The 14,818-nt window shown below is 37.0% G+C and overlaps 1 pseudogene; it reads right to left on the bottom strand.

Moving 5' to 3' along the window:
- LOC104704507 lies at window positions 5,961-7,936 on the bottom strand (annotated as a pseudogene).

Genomic DNA, 14,818 nt, shown 5'->3' with positions numbered 1-14,818 from the left:
AATAAAATATATAATAAATCTGCATATCAATTTGAAGCCCCGAGTCTCATCTCTCTTACACGACCGACTTCGCCTCAACCCGATCTGCTTCAAGAAACTTATCACCAATTTGCCTCAACTGGTGTAATCTGACAGAACTCTATATTGCTTAACCGACCTCCTACTGTTAACGACGTTACCCATCGATCTAGGGAGAACCAGGTGCCATATTATATATCCATCTAAAGCCCCGAGGCTTATGTTCCTAACAAGACCGACCTCGACTCAATCCGAGCTGTTTCAAGAAACTTATCACAGATTTTCCTCGACTGGTGCGATCTGTCAAAACCCTAAATCGTTGATTTGATCTGTCAAGAAAATCAAACTTTGAAGGCACTTTTCTGGCGTTATAGAAAGAACCAGACGCCGTACAACATATCAATCTGAAGCCCTGAGGCCTGTCGTTTTAACGAGATCTACCTTGTCTCAATCTGAGCTGTCTTCAGAAATTTATCATCGATTTCTCTAAGCCTGAGATAATCCGTTAAAACTCCAAATCACAAATCCGACCTGTTAAAAGAACCGAATTTGAAAGCAATTTCCAGTCATTCAATAAAGAACCAGACGACGATCGACATATCAAATTGAAGCCCGGACTCTCATATTTCTAAGAAGACCAATTTCATGTCGATTGGGTATTCCTACCAAAAGATATCACCGTGTTTCTGAAGCAGACACATTCTATCCAACACATTCATCGAAATAAGTTTTCTATACATTCATATATGTTAACGGATGAAATTGGAGATCATTATCACTATAGAATCACCTCACGCTAGATATACTCATGCTATATAGAATAATCAAAACGGATGAACTTGGAGATCATTATCACTTGATCATATGCATTTGATTTGCTATCCTCTTTACCACATGCCTTGGATTTCTTGATTTTTTATGCATGAATCGTTATTGTAAGGGATCTCTTCAACATGATGTCGTATCTGATCAGATCGAAAATCCAGACTCATTAGTTCCTAAAAAAAAGAAAAAAAAAGCCAAGCCGTGCCTCGCAAAAAAAAAAAAAAAACCGAGCCATGCCTCGTATAAACTCAGTTTGGGACTCCAAACTCATTACTGCAAAAAGCCGGGATCCACGCTCGCAAGTCAAGGATGAACATTCTTTTAGACGGACATGTTCAGCTCGTCATTCAGAGAACTTCTCAGTTCGTCTTTGGAAAACTCTTCAGTTTGTCTTCGGATGAGTTTCCGTTCGTCTTCAGACAACTTTTCAGTTCGTCCTTTAGACAACTTGAGTTTCAGCTCATCCTTCAGACAACTTGAGTTTCCGGACGACCTGGCACTGAGAAGTAATTTAGATTTCCTAACTGACTCCAGCGGCGATTAGCTCTCGGGCACACTTCAACCACGCAGATCGGGTTGTTATTAGCATATTGTGTTTTTTTCTATGAATTGGATGTGAGATGCTCAGCATATCCCTTCCCATCCTATTTATGTTGAAGGGGGGGGGGGGGATAACCGCTGAGTCCCAATATTTTTTACACCAATCATATTGTAAGAGCACATTCGCAGAGGACAATCCGATTGCGCTGCGAAACCGTGTCAGCATTAAATGTTGCGGTTACACGCAAAAAAAAAAAGAAAAAAACTACTACTACGTACATATACACGAATGTGTATCAAGTTCGAAGCCGAACTGATTTATCGACATCCTGGCCAGATGATGACTTGCGTTGTTACGCAGTAACTCTCCGACGAGAGATAAGCCGAACCCAGAAAATTCTTTTGAATTGTTTCACAAGTTCCGGTTCGAACGGAAATGTAAGACGAACTCAGAGTCTTTTTTTCACCGTCCGACTTCCGAACTGGAGCAAAGGAGGTAAGCCGAAGTCCCGTACTTCGCCCTCCGCTAAAGCATCTTTGCGCTTCGGTTGAATTACCTAATAAGGATTACTCGGTGTAAGCCGGGAGACGTCCCACTTCGTGTAAAGTTCCAAATAGAGTTAAAAATTTACTTCTTGCAAGAGCAACTTGTCCAAACATGAAAATTTTATTAATAGCTTAAAATTCTTTGGCTCAAATCGCCATGCCTCGTATAAACTCAGTTCGGGACTCCAAACTCATTAGTGCTAAAAGCCGAGCTCCATGCTCGCAAATCAAGGACGAACATTCCTTTAAACACAAAAATTTTCAGTTCGTCTTTTGACAACTTGAGTTTCAGTTCATCTTTCAGACAACTTCTCAGTTCGTCTTCGGAAAACTTCTCAATTCGTCCTTCAGACAACTTCTCAGTTCGTCTTTGGACAACTTGAGTTTCAGTTTATCCTTCAGACAACTTCTTAGTTCGTCTTCGGAAAACTTCTCAGTTCGTCCTTCATACAACTTCTCAGTTCGTCTTCGGACAACTTCTCAGTTCGTCTTCCGACAACTTCTCAGTTCGTCTTCAGACAACTTTTCAGTTCGTCTTCGGACAACTTTTCAGTTCGTCTTTAGACAACTTCTCAGTTCGTCCTTCAGACAACTTTTCAGTTCCTCTTCGGACAACTTCAGTTTCAAGTCGTCCTCAGACACCTCACTTTCAGGTCAACCTCAGACAGCTTCAGCTTCAGCTTGTCTTCAGATAATTTAGTTTCAGTTCGTCATCAGACAACTTCAGTTTCAGCTTGCCTGCAGATAGCTTCGATTTCAGTTCATCATCAAATAGCTTCCGTTCTGTTTAAATCTTTCAACATCCTGGCCAGATGCTTGACTCGCATCAAACCGCAAAAGGGGAATAATCCAAGCCCATTATCTCGCTCTCCTCAAAGTGGTCAATTATCATCCCGATCGGAATCATCCTTCAGTTCGGAGATCACAAACCTAATAGCCTACAAAGACTGAGCTTCCTCTTCCGGAATTGCGAGCTAGCTGGTCAGCAATGAAGAGAGCAACCAACTTACAAAAGTCATTATGATCTACGACACGTCTCAACTTGGATTAGCAACTGCAACGGTGCGTGATGTGAGCACGGGATCGGACACGCGTCCAGGAACGCTCGAGCCGGACCCGGACACCTCTCAGACACTCATATCACCTGCGAGACAACTCGGACCAAGAGCTCATCCAGGACTTCAAGACACAAGATCAACCACTTCGTCCAAGCATTCGTCCAAGAAGATCGAGAGATCGACTCAGCCAAGGCAACCATCGGCGAGACCGTCCGTACGGCCTTCGTCCTTACCCAGCCTAAGGATGTGGCCTATTTTGTCTTTTTCTTTAAGCTTTGCGTTTTGAACTTTTCTAGATCCTTCCCGAGCGACTCCGTAAACGATCGCGACCTGCACTCACATCAGTTCGTGTGCTCGGAATTCAGTTTTCCTAAAGTTTAGATCGAATATTTTTTCCTATAGTTCGGAAACTCGAATGGATAATCGAATCTACCGAACTAGGGGGGGACTAATTGTTGGTGCTGAATTTAGCACCCACGACACCCACGACATACCGACCTAAACCGAAGGTAAACCGAGTAATTTTGCACATCAACTGAACCGGGGGACCCCATTTGGGCAAGCTAAACGGGCCTATAAGCAGAAGCCCGACGAAGTCACTTGATCGACCTCCGAGAAACATAAAGCACAACCACCACAACAAACCAGAACCCCATGGAGGGCGAACCAAACTAGGAGCAAAGAAAAACCTTGCGAATCGACCTGAGACAAGTCAAGGAAGACCAGCAGCTCTTACATGCGGACCCTCGTCAAACCCAGCTTCAGCCATCTACAAACCCAAAACTGGTAACCTCCTCGCAAGAGAAGAGCTGAATGACTAATCCACTGCTATTGTCTAGAACTCAACTCCAAAACTCCAAAAAGCCACAGAGGAGAGCTAGTAGATGATTAGCAACAAAAAAAACATCCGAATGACCAACACAAGGAACGATACCTAGCTCGCATTGCCAACACAAACAAACCAACAGACCCAAACTACCAGAAGAACTAAGAACCAAATCAAACCCTTAACTAGAGAATGCAGATTTGCGAAGAAAACACAAACCACATCTCAAAGAAAACTAAAACCCTCGGTTGAAGCCATAACGACACTAAAACCAACACAACCTTGATGAAAAATCCGCAATCCAAAGAAGAGAGAGACGAGAGAGATACAATACCAGTCCATGAAAACGACCCGCGATCGTCTCCTTCAAGCCACCAGCACGAGAGCACCACCCGAACTGAGCCACAACCTAGACTAACCTGTTAGCAAATGGATCTGTCTCTTCTACAACCAAAACTCACCGCTGATGGCTTCTCCTCCTTCAATCGATCTTTGCTTCACATGGGAATCTGACAACAAGACTGCTTCAACACCGAAACAGAACAAAGAGAACAAAAACTAAGAGGCAAGACTAAGATCTACACCCTCCCACAACTCCGGTTTTGAGAGAAAAATGAGGGCGACCTGTGTGAGTGTATTATGTGCTTTACTGCACTATTAGTAATGCTAGTCTCTTTTTTTTTTGAATGTGGGATTGTTCTATAAGACAATTAGGGATGAAGCCCACAGACCTGTCCAGTTAAACCCTAAAAGTTGTGGGTAAACAATTAGATTTTAACAGTTAAAGTTTTTACAGTCAAAACATTTACAACCAAATTTTCTACAGCTAAAATTTTAAAGTCAAAGTCTCTATAGCCAAAAGTAACAACCGCTACCAATCAAGGTCTTAGAATGCACTGAATTGAAGCGGATTCAAATTATAGCTCTAAAACATAATTTAGTTATATATATATATATATATTTGGAATAAGCTTTAACAACTTATTTGGATTTATTTGTTTTTAAAACTTTTGCTTGTAAAGTAAATTGCCTTTAATGAATAGTAGTGGTTTCATTGAGTCAGTTTATACATAGATAATAGATTCAATATTTCCAGGATATGTATTATTAATCCCCTCCTTGACTGGAGTTTTTCATCAAGATTCAAATTTGTGTACGCCTCTAAAGATTCTTATCACAATTCAGATATAGATCTTTAGCTTTTCTTTCCACCATCTCTGCACTTGTTAACGTCTTACACTCATGATCAGTCCATTAGCTAGGCATACAGAGTTTCCTTATCTTTTCCGCCTTGGCTCACCATTTTCCTAGCAAACGAACTGATCATAGGTGTTGAACCGGCGAGACAACATGGCCTCCCAAATTCTATGTCCGCTTATCCCCTTCAATTTTATACTCATTATCTCATGCAGACTCCATAACTTCAAACGTTTTATTCGGACCGAGATACTCTACTTCCTTCCGCAAACTATTATCCCCTGTAAGAGTTTTCTGTCACCCCAAATATCAAACTAATCGCACTATCGCAGTACTCATGAATGGTCCCTCTATATCGCAAATTATATTATTTCCCTACAAAATTCACACAGCTCTCCCAAAAACGCTCACGCAATCAAGGATCTAGATGGAGGGTAGCTCAAATTTGATCAAGACATGAAGCGTAGGCTAATGAACTGAGGATCGAGACGGTATGGAAAGCAAAGACTAGTTTTCTTCATAGAACAGCCAGAAACTAGGCATGCACTTACCATCCTGTTTATTCAACAAGAAAGTTCCATACAGCCAAACCAAGTAACCAACATATACAAAACCTACCGTACGTTCTCATCTTAATATTGCGGATAGAAACTTATAAAAAAGGAACGTCTTGTAGATTTGGTTATCAACCATCGTACAATTCATTCTTCTACTCTCTTTTCTTTCGACACACGTTACTACTTTCAGATGTGGATGAAGAAAAGAGTAAGCACCAAAAAACTGAAAAACAAAAAAAAATAACAAATCAATCTAATTAATATTAATAAAAACACACGAATCAATCTAATTAACATGATACCGGCAAAAGCACACTTTCCGATTTATTATTTCTTGACAAAAAAAAAACAAAAAAAAGAAAAACAAAAAAAAATAACAAATCATAGGATTCGTTAGTTGAAGACTCTGCAGTTTCTCCTGATCTCTCCAAGACGTTCGGTAAGAACTCTTATGGTACCCATTTTGACCATTGCTTTGGCAAATCTCCGTCTAAAAAGTTTAATGTTTGAGGCAAAGGTTGACACAGTTTCACGGGTTGAATTGTCGAGACCCATGTTTTGATCAATTTTTAGGATTCCTCTTTGCGCTTCAATCTCTATGAAGATCACGTTATCCACTGTAAATGGAGTCCCTTGGTCCAAGAACACTGATGGGTCATTTGGAGCACGACATATGTATAAGATAAGAGAGTAGGAGAACGATCACGACCTTCAAGTTGATCGACGACACGGCTGTACTCGTCAGGGAGACCGGCAAGGATTTGCTCAATCTGGTCCTCATGCGGCATGGGGTTGCCAAGGTGAGCCAACTGATCAAATCGTGTTGTAAGACCCTGAAAGTACGTCTCAACGGACTTGTCTCCCTTGGTCCAGATCTTGATCTGCTGTCGTATCTGTTGAACATGAGCACGACTTGGAGCAGCATAGATCGACAGTACGCCAGATCTCAGCAGACGTGTTCGTGTTAGAGAGCAAAGGTTGGACAAAAAGAGAGATAGCACCTAAAAGTGCGCTGTAAATCAAGCGATCTTATCGCTTCCAAATCTTATAATCTGGGTTTTCAGAGGTAACACCGGCAGTGGTGGTAGTGGGAGGAGGGACAGCAACAGTTTCATCGACGTAGCCGAGGAGATCGTAGCCATCGAGCAACGCACGTACTTGACGACTCCACATCAAAAAGTTGGTGCTGGTGAGCTTAGTCACATTCATCATGTTGACAGAAAAATTTAGGGTTTTTAGGTAGAGAGATCGCAGCTCTGATACCATATAAGATAAGAGGCTGAATAATTCTTATTAGATAGAGAGTACATTATATAGTAGGGATACAATAGAGATTAGGGATCTATCATTTATAATACTAGCCTTTCCATATATACATTCTACAATATGTCCCTCAACCTTTAGAAATGTATCAGTGTATCATATGTATTGATGCTCATTTGATACGATATATTTTCAATAAAGACATGTAGCTTAATAATGTGTGTTAGTGTCGTAAACATTACTTTAAGTTCAAATTTGCATAATGAATCTTCTTGAAAAAAATACAGAGTTTATATTTTGAAATATAATGTTATGTATCATTTTATCATAGCACATATATATACGTACCTAGCATTCAATGTCCTGTTCATTGCAGGGTCATTGATTGCGTGACACCAACACTGTGGCCACCACCAATAAGTGTAACCATGTCTTCCGTATTCAAATCATGAGCTGCAAATAATTCGATGGAATTGGCCACTGGAAATGCTGGTCCGGGCAACTCTACATCATCGGGGTTTGACAATAATCCATCACGTCTTCCTGTTGGTACTAAAAATCTTGGACCACCAGCTAATGCCACGGAGTCTCTAGTGGCGAGAGTTACAATGTCTGCGCATGAAACAGTTCGGGGGCATGCAGCCTCGAGCAGCTTCTTAGCCTCATCAATATTCTCGTAGCCTCTCACGCTTGCATTTGGTACAGCACTTTTCTCTGATTGTCTTTCGGGTGTTGGGTCAATCAAGAGAGAAGCATCACAACCCTTCACAACCGTACGAAATATTGCTTTATCAATGTTACGTAAAGATATATTAGCGAGTCCATTAACCATTATATATCAATATGCATATATATCTATATATACACATGACAAGGAGAAGATTACGAACCCTGACAAAGTAATCATGAAATTGCATGCGAACTAATGCTGCAGTAACGGTATTGTCACTACGGAAATGTTTGGCAACAACATTAGCAACAACTGATTCGGCGCGGGGGCATGACCGGCGGTAGAACCCGAATCGGATTCGCTCAAATGGGCGTTGCGCAAAAGCAGAGGGAACAAGGAAACAGAAAAGTACAAACAAAGCTGGGATTGACCTCATTTCGTCTCTGTTGAGGTTTCGAGACTGATTGTGCTGAGTTACTCACTATGGTGCAGTCCCCTTAAGATTGATCGTCTTTCTCCAACCTGCTAGATGAGTTTAACTTGCTGGAGTCCTTCCCAGTATTCTCCATCTCTTTGATCCCGTGTGCGTCAAATACGAAGGTAGATTGTCTTGCCCGTGCTTCGCGTTCTCTTATCTCTGAAGTTTCTTTTGTAAACTCCTTCCCTCCAGCTTGGGCAACTAACCAAGAAATTCCTTTTAATTTATTGCTTGGTTGAAAAAAAAAAGAAAAAGTAAATAGATATTCCTTTTAATTTATTGCACGATGTTAACTGCTTGGTCAAGACGAGGCTCCCTCGATAGCAGAATATTGGCTTCTTATAATTTACTTGAAAACCCTTTGTGTCGAGGTCAGTGTGAATCCAGGTTTGGTATTAACTCCACTCTCTCCCTCCCTATTCAACGCTTGGTGTGCTCAATGGTATCACTAGTTCGAAGACTACTTCTGATCCTTAAGCCACCATCATTGGTAGAATGGTATCAGAGTTATTTGGAAACCGCTTTAGTTGGATCTCCCAGGGATTCTCTCTTCGAGGGAGACTGCTTGGTGAAGCTTGGCATTATGATCCCACCGTTAAGATGTTGGGGTTACCTTGCTTTCACCAGCTTCCCCTATCCACCTCACTCGACCCCTGAACCCAATCAAGATCTATTTGGCATCTCTATGGCCGCATCAATTATCTCTGCTTGGTCAAGACGAGTTTCTCTCGGTAGCAGAACATCGGTGTCTCCAAAGTTGCTTCTTCAATTATTTTGTCGAGGTCTGTCTTTTAACCCTGTCCAGATGCTTGCTTTATGTAGACATAATTATGAACCCGATCCGACAGCTTGCCTGCACCCTACCCTTGAACCCTTTGACCCCCTGTTTCTGTTACCGCCTTTAGATAGAAAACTTGGGTATGTTGATCTAGTCCAGGACCAAACTGATTGCAAGCTTTGTGTGGATTTCATTTACCTCCATTTCCATGTGACCCACCTGCTCTGTTACGGCTTGTCACCCTTCAATTACGATTCCCGGTTTCATCTTCTTCAATCACCATGATCACTCGACAACCATCTCACCCCTTAGCCTCCTCCATGGAGCACACTTTTAATAGCTCCTATGCGTCTATCGTAAGAGCGAAGTATGACCAGCTGTTGGGCAGGGAGTTCCTGAAGTTTGCCTTCAAACTTGAATCCTACAAGACTTCAAAAGATCTTTCACCCTTTGCAAATTCCTTAAGGGTGTGCATCTTGTTGGAAGACTCATGTAGTCTCTATCTTTACATTTCTTGTAACCTTTTGCTTCTAAATTGTAAGAACATCCCTCTTTTGAGGCTTTAAGTTTAATGAAAAGTTTGTTTTGTTCAAAAAAAAAAAAAAAATTAAAGAAAATAGTTGTAGATGAATTCAAAGTTATTAAAATTAAATTAAATTTAACAAAGAATAGATATTTATTTTTTCGTAAGTAAAAACAATGTATAAAAGTAAGGAAAGAGATAAACATTTAGTTATAGAAAATAGTTTTCTTTTTTTTACAATAATACACTAATATATATCCATTTACAAATCTACTATCTACGTTAACACTAAAAGTGTATTTGTACGCAAAAATATATTTTACAGTTAAAATATACTCTTGAGTCTTTACTACTACCAACAAATTGTCTTTATGAACATTTTATAGTTACAAAAATGAATATGTTAATCTTACATATTCCTATTTTATATATTACAATAGCAGTTTTTTTGAATAAATTATTTGATTGGTGAAAAAATATATGAGATGATCTATGTTTATTTTTTATTTTTTTTACTTCAACAATCTATTTCTTTATGTAAAGGTGAGTATTTACATTTTTTAAAAAACATTAATTAATGTATAATTTTGACAATCATTTTTTTATCTTATATATAAAGGAATCCTTTTTCTTGTAAAATTAGTAACTTAACATTACAATAAGTAAACAATATTATAATTTCGAATTTTATGATATAATATATAATTTCCTTACAATTATTTTTTCTAAATTTTAAAACTGTTTAAATTTTATAATTTTCTTATAATTGCCTTTAAAAAATTTTAAACTGTTAAAAATAAAAATTTTGTTTTACATTTGGAAGTTTACAAAGGTTTTTCTTCTTTAAAAGATTTTAAATAAAATTATGTTTTCTTTTCTCTATTTTACTTTTATATAGAACCTTTTTATGGTAGGTTTTGAATTTTTACATTTTTATTTTTTTCAAATTTTAATAAACTTAGAATTGACATGTGTCAACATCTGAATGATAGAATTGACATGTGTCACGATCTTATTAATGAGTAACTTTGACATCAAACTTTATATAATAAGATATTTGGTAAGAAATTTAGACGGTATACCTGAATTCTCTATTAAATATTTAATTTTATTTAGTTAGTTACCCAAAAAAAAGTTATAATGTTTTTCTATAAATTATAATGTTTTGCTACAGCATGAGGAAAAAATCTTTTATATAAATTTTCAATTCGGAAAAATGAGTTAGAATTTTATTATTTTAAATACATAAATTAAACTTTTGTACAATATTGGTATTAAATCCACATATCGAAATTCAATTTACATGGGGCAAAATATTTTTATATAAGTTTAAATTCGTAACAATGAGTTAGAATATTATCATTTTAAATACAAAAATTAATTTTTTTGTCAATATTGGTATTAAATTCAAATATCAAACTTCAATTTGGTTTTAGTTTAGATTATTGTGTGTATATAACCTAAACGTATCTACTTTGTGAAGTGAAACACGTCCCATCCTATCCCATCATAGTCCCATTTCATCTTGTCTTGTATCCATCAGTACTTCGTTATCTTTTAAATGATTACTTTTTAGACAATGTTTATTAATAAAGATTGGTTAAGAAATTTAGACGGGTGAAGTGACTTTAATCTAGAGGTTAGTGGTAATTAAGACCAAGTGTTTAAAGAACCATCTCACCAGGGATTGAGTCCCGCTCCCTAAGAATATAATGATTCGGCTATTCCCTAAGAATTTTTAGCTTGTTTTGACCCAAATATTGATAAAAAAAATTAGACAGAATATCCAAAATTCCGTTAAATATTTACTTTTTCTTTAATTTAGTTGAAATTATAAAAAAAAAATAGAATTCTCATAAACTATATTGTTTTCAAAAAATACCCAAACTTTTCAAAATATCAGTTCCAAAATAGGTCATTACCTATCGCATTAGTCAACCTTTAAAATATTTATCTGTGGTCATTATAAATAATAATCAACCAAAATGAATGTGGTCATTGAAGTTGTAACTCATTATGTCCATGTTTCCTTTGGTTTTAAATAATTATTGTTTGTTGCACATAAAATAAAATAATATTGTTGTTTACATCAATAAAGTACTAAGAATCTTGGCCACTTTGTACTTCCATTAGACGATGGCAACAGATTTTCTTGTCACGCCAAATCCTTCGTTTCCCTTGATTTCTAGACTAACTAAGTGTCATTAAAAAAAAACCACTTTCTCATATTTTTAACATCGTTCTCAACATCTATTTGCCTCCCAAGTATACTTGGTATTAAGAATTTTTCTGTCCTACTTTGTTTAAATATAAAGGTGAAGAACATTGTTTTACGCAGAGATAACTGTCTTAAAGTATTAAATGAATCACCTTCTTATCGTTTCTGGGTATATTGTTGGGAAACAAAAATTAAAACCATTTCTTTAAAAAGATTACGTAGTTTGAAAGAAAGTAATCAATTTTGTATATGTAGTTGATCATATAATCGTGGTTACAACAACAAAGAGGCGAAAAACTTCTCTTTGGTTTAATTATTTATGCTAAGTGTATGATTATTTATAAGAAAAAAAAAGACCTGAAAAATAAAATGTAATCAAAAATATTGCAATGCACAATTGTGGCGACATTATGAACTAACGAAAACATGAAAGAAAAGAACCTCAACTTCATCATCTTCATCATTCTCTTGCTTGTCCTCTTGACGGCTTCCACCAGTATTCACTTAATAGGGTTCTCTATTGTACTTTGCATATGTGTCCTTTGATTTCTTGTGCTGACAATCTTGATGAATATCTCAACGAGCGAGGCTCAAACATGCTTCACGATATTAGACGAGTGTGTGTCGGCCTTGTTCCTAGGTACAAAGTCTGATTGCTTTAATTGTTGCAAATACGTATACGGGAATCCTCCAGCCTGTAAAGGGCTTGTTAAGGGAAGCTACAAACATTGCCATTGCTACCAAAATCTCTAAGGTCTAAAAGGACCTTCTTTACCATATGTAACTTGTATTATTTTCACTTTGTGTGAGGACACTACATTTAGTTATGTGTAATTCAAGTTTCTTTTGCCTTCCCAATACACAATCGAGTCTCTCGGTTGCAGTCAGGCAGACTTGCGCCGGCCTTGGTTGCAGTTATAATCAAGAAATATATTCCGCATCACTGTTTCGTTCACGTCTCTGATGGGCCTCGTCATGATCAGGCCTCTTTATTGTTTATTATTTTACGGATTTTATTTATGATGTGTGTGCTTTACCTTATTTGCTTTTAACTTTTTACTAGGTTTGACCTGTGGTACACCACCACGGGAATTTTTTTAAAAAAAACTTGAATATATTATAAATAGATCAAGTTTTTTTGAGTTTTAATATAAATGTTACATTGTTATATATGTGTTCTCACAGTAATTAATAAAAATGGTAAGAGAGATATTCATTATATATTAAAATAACTCAACTGTGAAATAATTTATATCCGAATATACTTGTTTGGTTACAAAAATCCTAAAAAAAATTTAAAATATACATCCGTTTATAAAAATTCAAATCACATCATATACTGAAAAAATCTAAAATTTTATTAACTGTATATATTAAATAGTAATTTAAATAATTAAATATAAGATTAAATAAAAGTGAAAGGAGAATTATATTTTAATCTAACATATTGCTTTAAATTAGGTAGATATATTTTAGGAAATTAATATTATCAAATAAGGAAATCATTGTGTTTGGTTGTAAGGATTGTAGAAAATTTAGTTGTGACTTGTTTGGATACAAATATAAGAGAGGATGACCCAAAAATGTACTCTAAAAATGTTAAGATATATTAGATTAGGGTTTTGATTTCTCGATTCATATTTAAAGTTTCTTTGCGTTGTAGAATTGATCATCTTTACATTATTGAATAAAGATAGTTTAAAATTTTGATATGCGTACCCCTAAGAAGAGGACACACAAATCTATCCTATTGTCTATCTCAAATGCATAAGTTGAGAGCCGGCGCAAGCCACAAGCTATGTGCTTGCGGCCCGGTACTAGTTATCAATTTTTCGGTTCTATTTTTGTCAAAAATCTCTTATATTTCTACTGGTTAAGGGTTGGATGGAGGAGTGGTGGGTTCGATTCTTAGACTTGCAAAAAGACTTAAAACACTTTTTTGGGTATAAATTAGGTATTTTTTTGTTTTGCGCTTGTGGCCTTCTAATTGTTATTGACGGCTCTGAATTTCGTTCTCGACAAGATTTATTCGTATTCTCATTTTTTATTAAGTTATGGGTCTATATCACTAAATTGAAGAAAGCTTTATAAATTTTTGTTATTTAATGAGAGGTACTTTTGAAAATGCATAGTTAAAAATGACATTTAAAAAAAAATACACAAAAAGAAGCATTTCTCAGAAATTCTCAATATTCAATAATTACACTTTAATATCTCAATAACATATGTTATGATATATTAACTTATATACAGCTTATGTCTTTCTTTTTCCTTCCATAACATGTTAGTTACGAATTAAATTTATGTTTTACAATAGAAAATCTATGTAGTCTATAATTCGAGACTTCATTTGTCGTAAAGAAAACTTCATGGGTTTACCCGTTGGGTCAACCACTCTTATTCACCCCTATTAATTAACCAATCAAAATACAAGAAACTGTCATGTTATATCATATTTATAAAATAAATCAAAATTAAATTAAAAAGACAAAACAACTTAAGGAAAACGATTTTGTAGATTTTTTATTAAGGATATTATTGTAACATCCGTGAACCAAAACTCTGCATTTTGGGGGTGGGTGTCGATCGACACCAAGGGTGGTGTCGGTCGACACCAATGTTTTCTAGTTCGACCAGATTGAGTTATTGATCGATTTGGATTCGGTTTGGTTTGGGAAACCATTGAACCGGGTTGCTTAAGCGGGTTTCGACGAAAAGAAGGGTTTGGGGAATTGTCTTTGTTGCCGCTTGGTTGTTTTTGAGAGAAAAGGGAGAAAACATTGTTCTTGAAGTTCTAGAGAGAGATTGTGAGATTTCAAGGCTTTCTGGGTGAGATCTTGCTGTGGGACTGAGGATTCAAGGCTAGGAACGTGTAGGAAGCTTGCTGGGAGTGTGGATTCGTTCATTGTTGGTCAGAATCTTCCTGCAAAGAGGTGAGTGCATGACCATGGCTGATCTAAGCCTGTGATTCCTTGTTCTTGCTTGTTTGTTGCTGTTTTTGTGTGTTTTGCTTGTTGGGATTGATTGCTACAGGTTCCTACGGACGTATATGGCTTGGGTTTTGAGTATTGGGCGATTTGGTGGAGTTAGGGAGCGAGATTCGACTCTTGGCTTCGTGTGGTTCGCGGTTGCAGAGGTAGTGTCGGTCGACACCAGTGAAGCGGCATCGATCGAGACTGTGGGGTAGTGTCGGTCGACACCAAGAGCTAGTGTCGGTCGACACTCGGCTGGTGTTGGTCGACACCTCCCTTCCAGCGAGTTGATGTTTGTTTTCCCGGTTTGTATGCTTTGTTTGTTGATTGTTTGGAACATTGGGATTAC

Source organism: Camelina sativa, chromosome 7, assembly GCF_000633955.1.
Source record: "Camelina sativa cultivar DH55 chromosome 7, Cs, whole genome shotgun sequence".
Taxonomy (NCBI): domain Eukaryota; kingdom Viridiplantae; phylum Streptophyta; class Magnoliopsida; order Brassicales; family Brassicaceae; genus Camelina; species Camelina sativa.
Note: the sequence above shows the minus strand (reverse complement) of the source record. Positions and strands in the feature narration are given on the sequence as shown.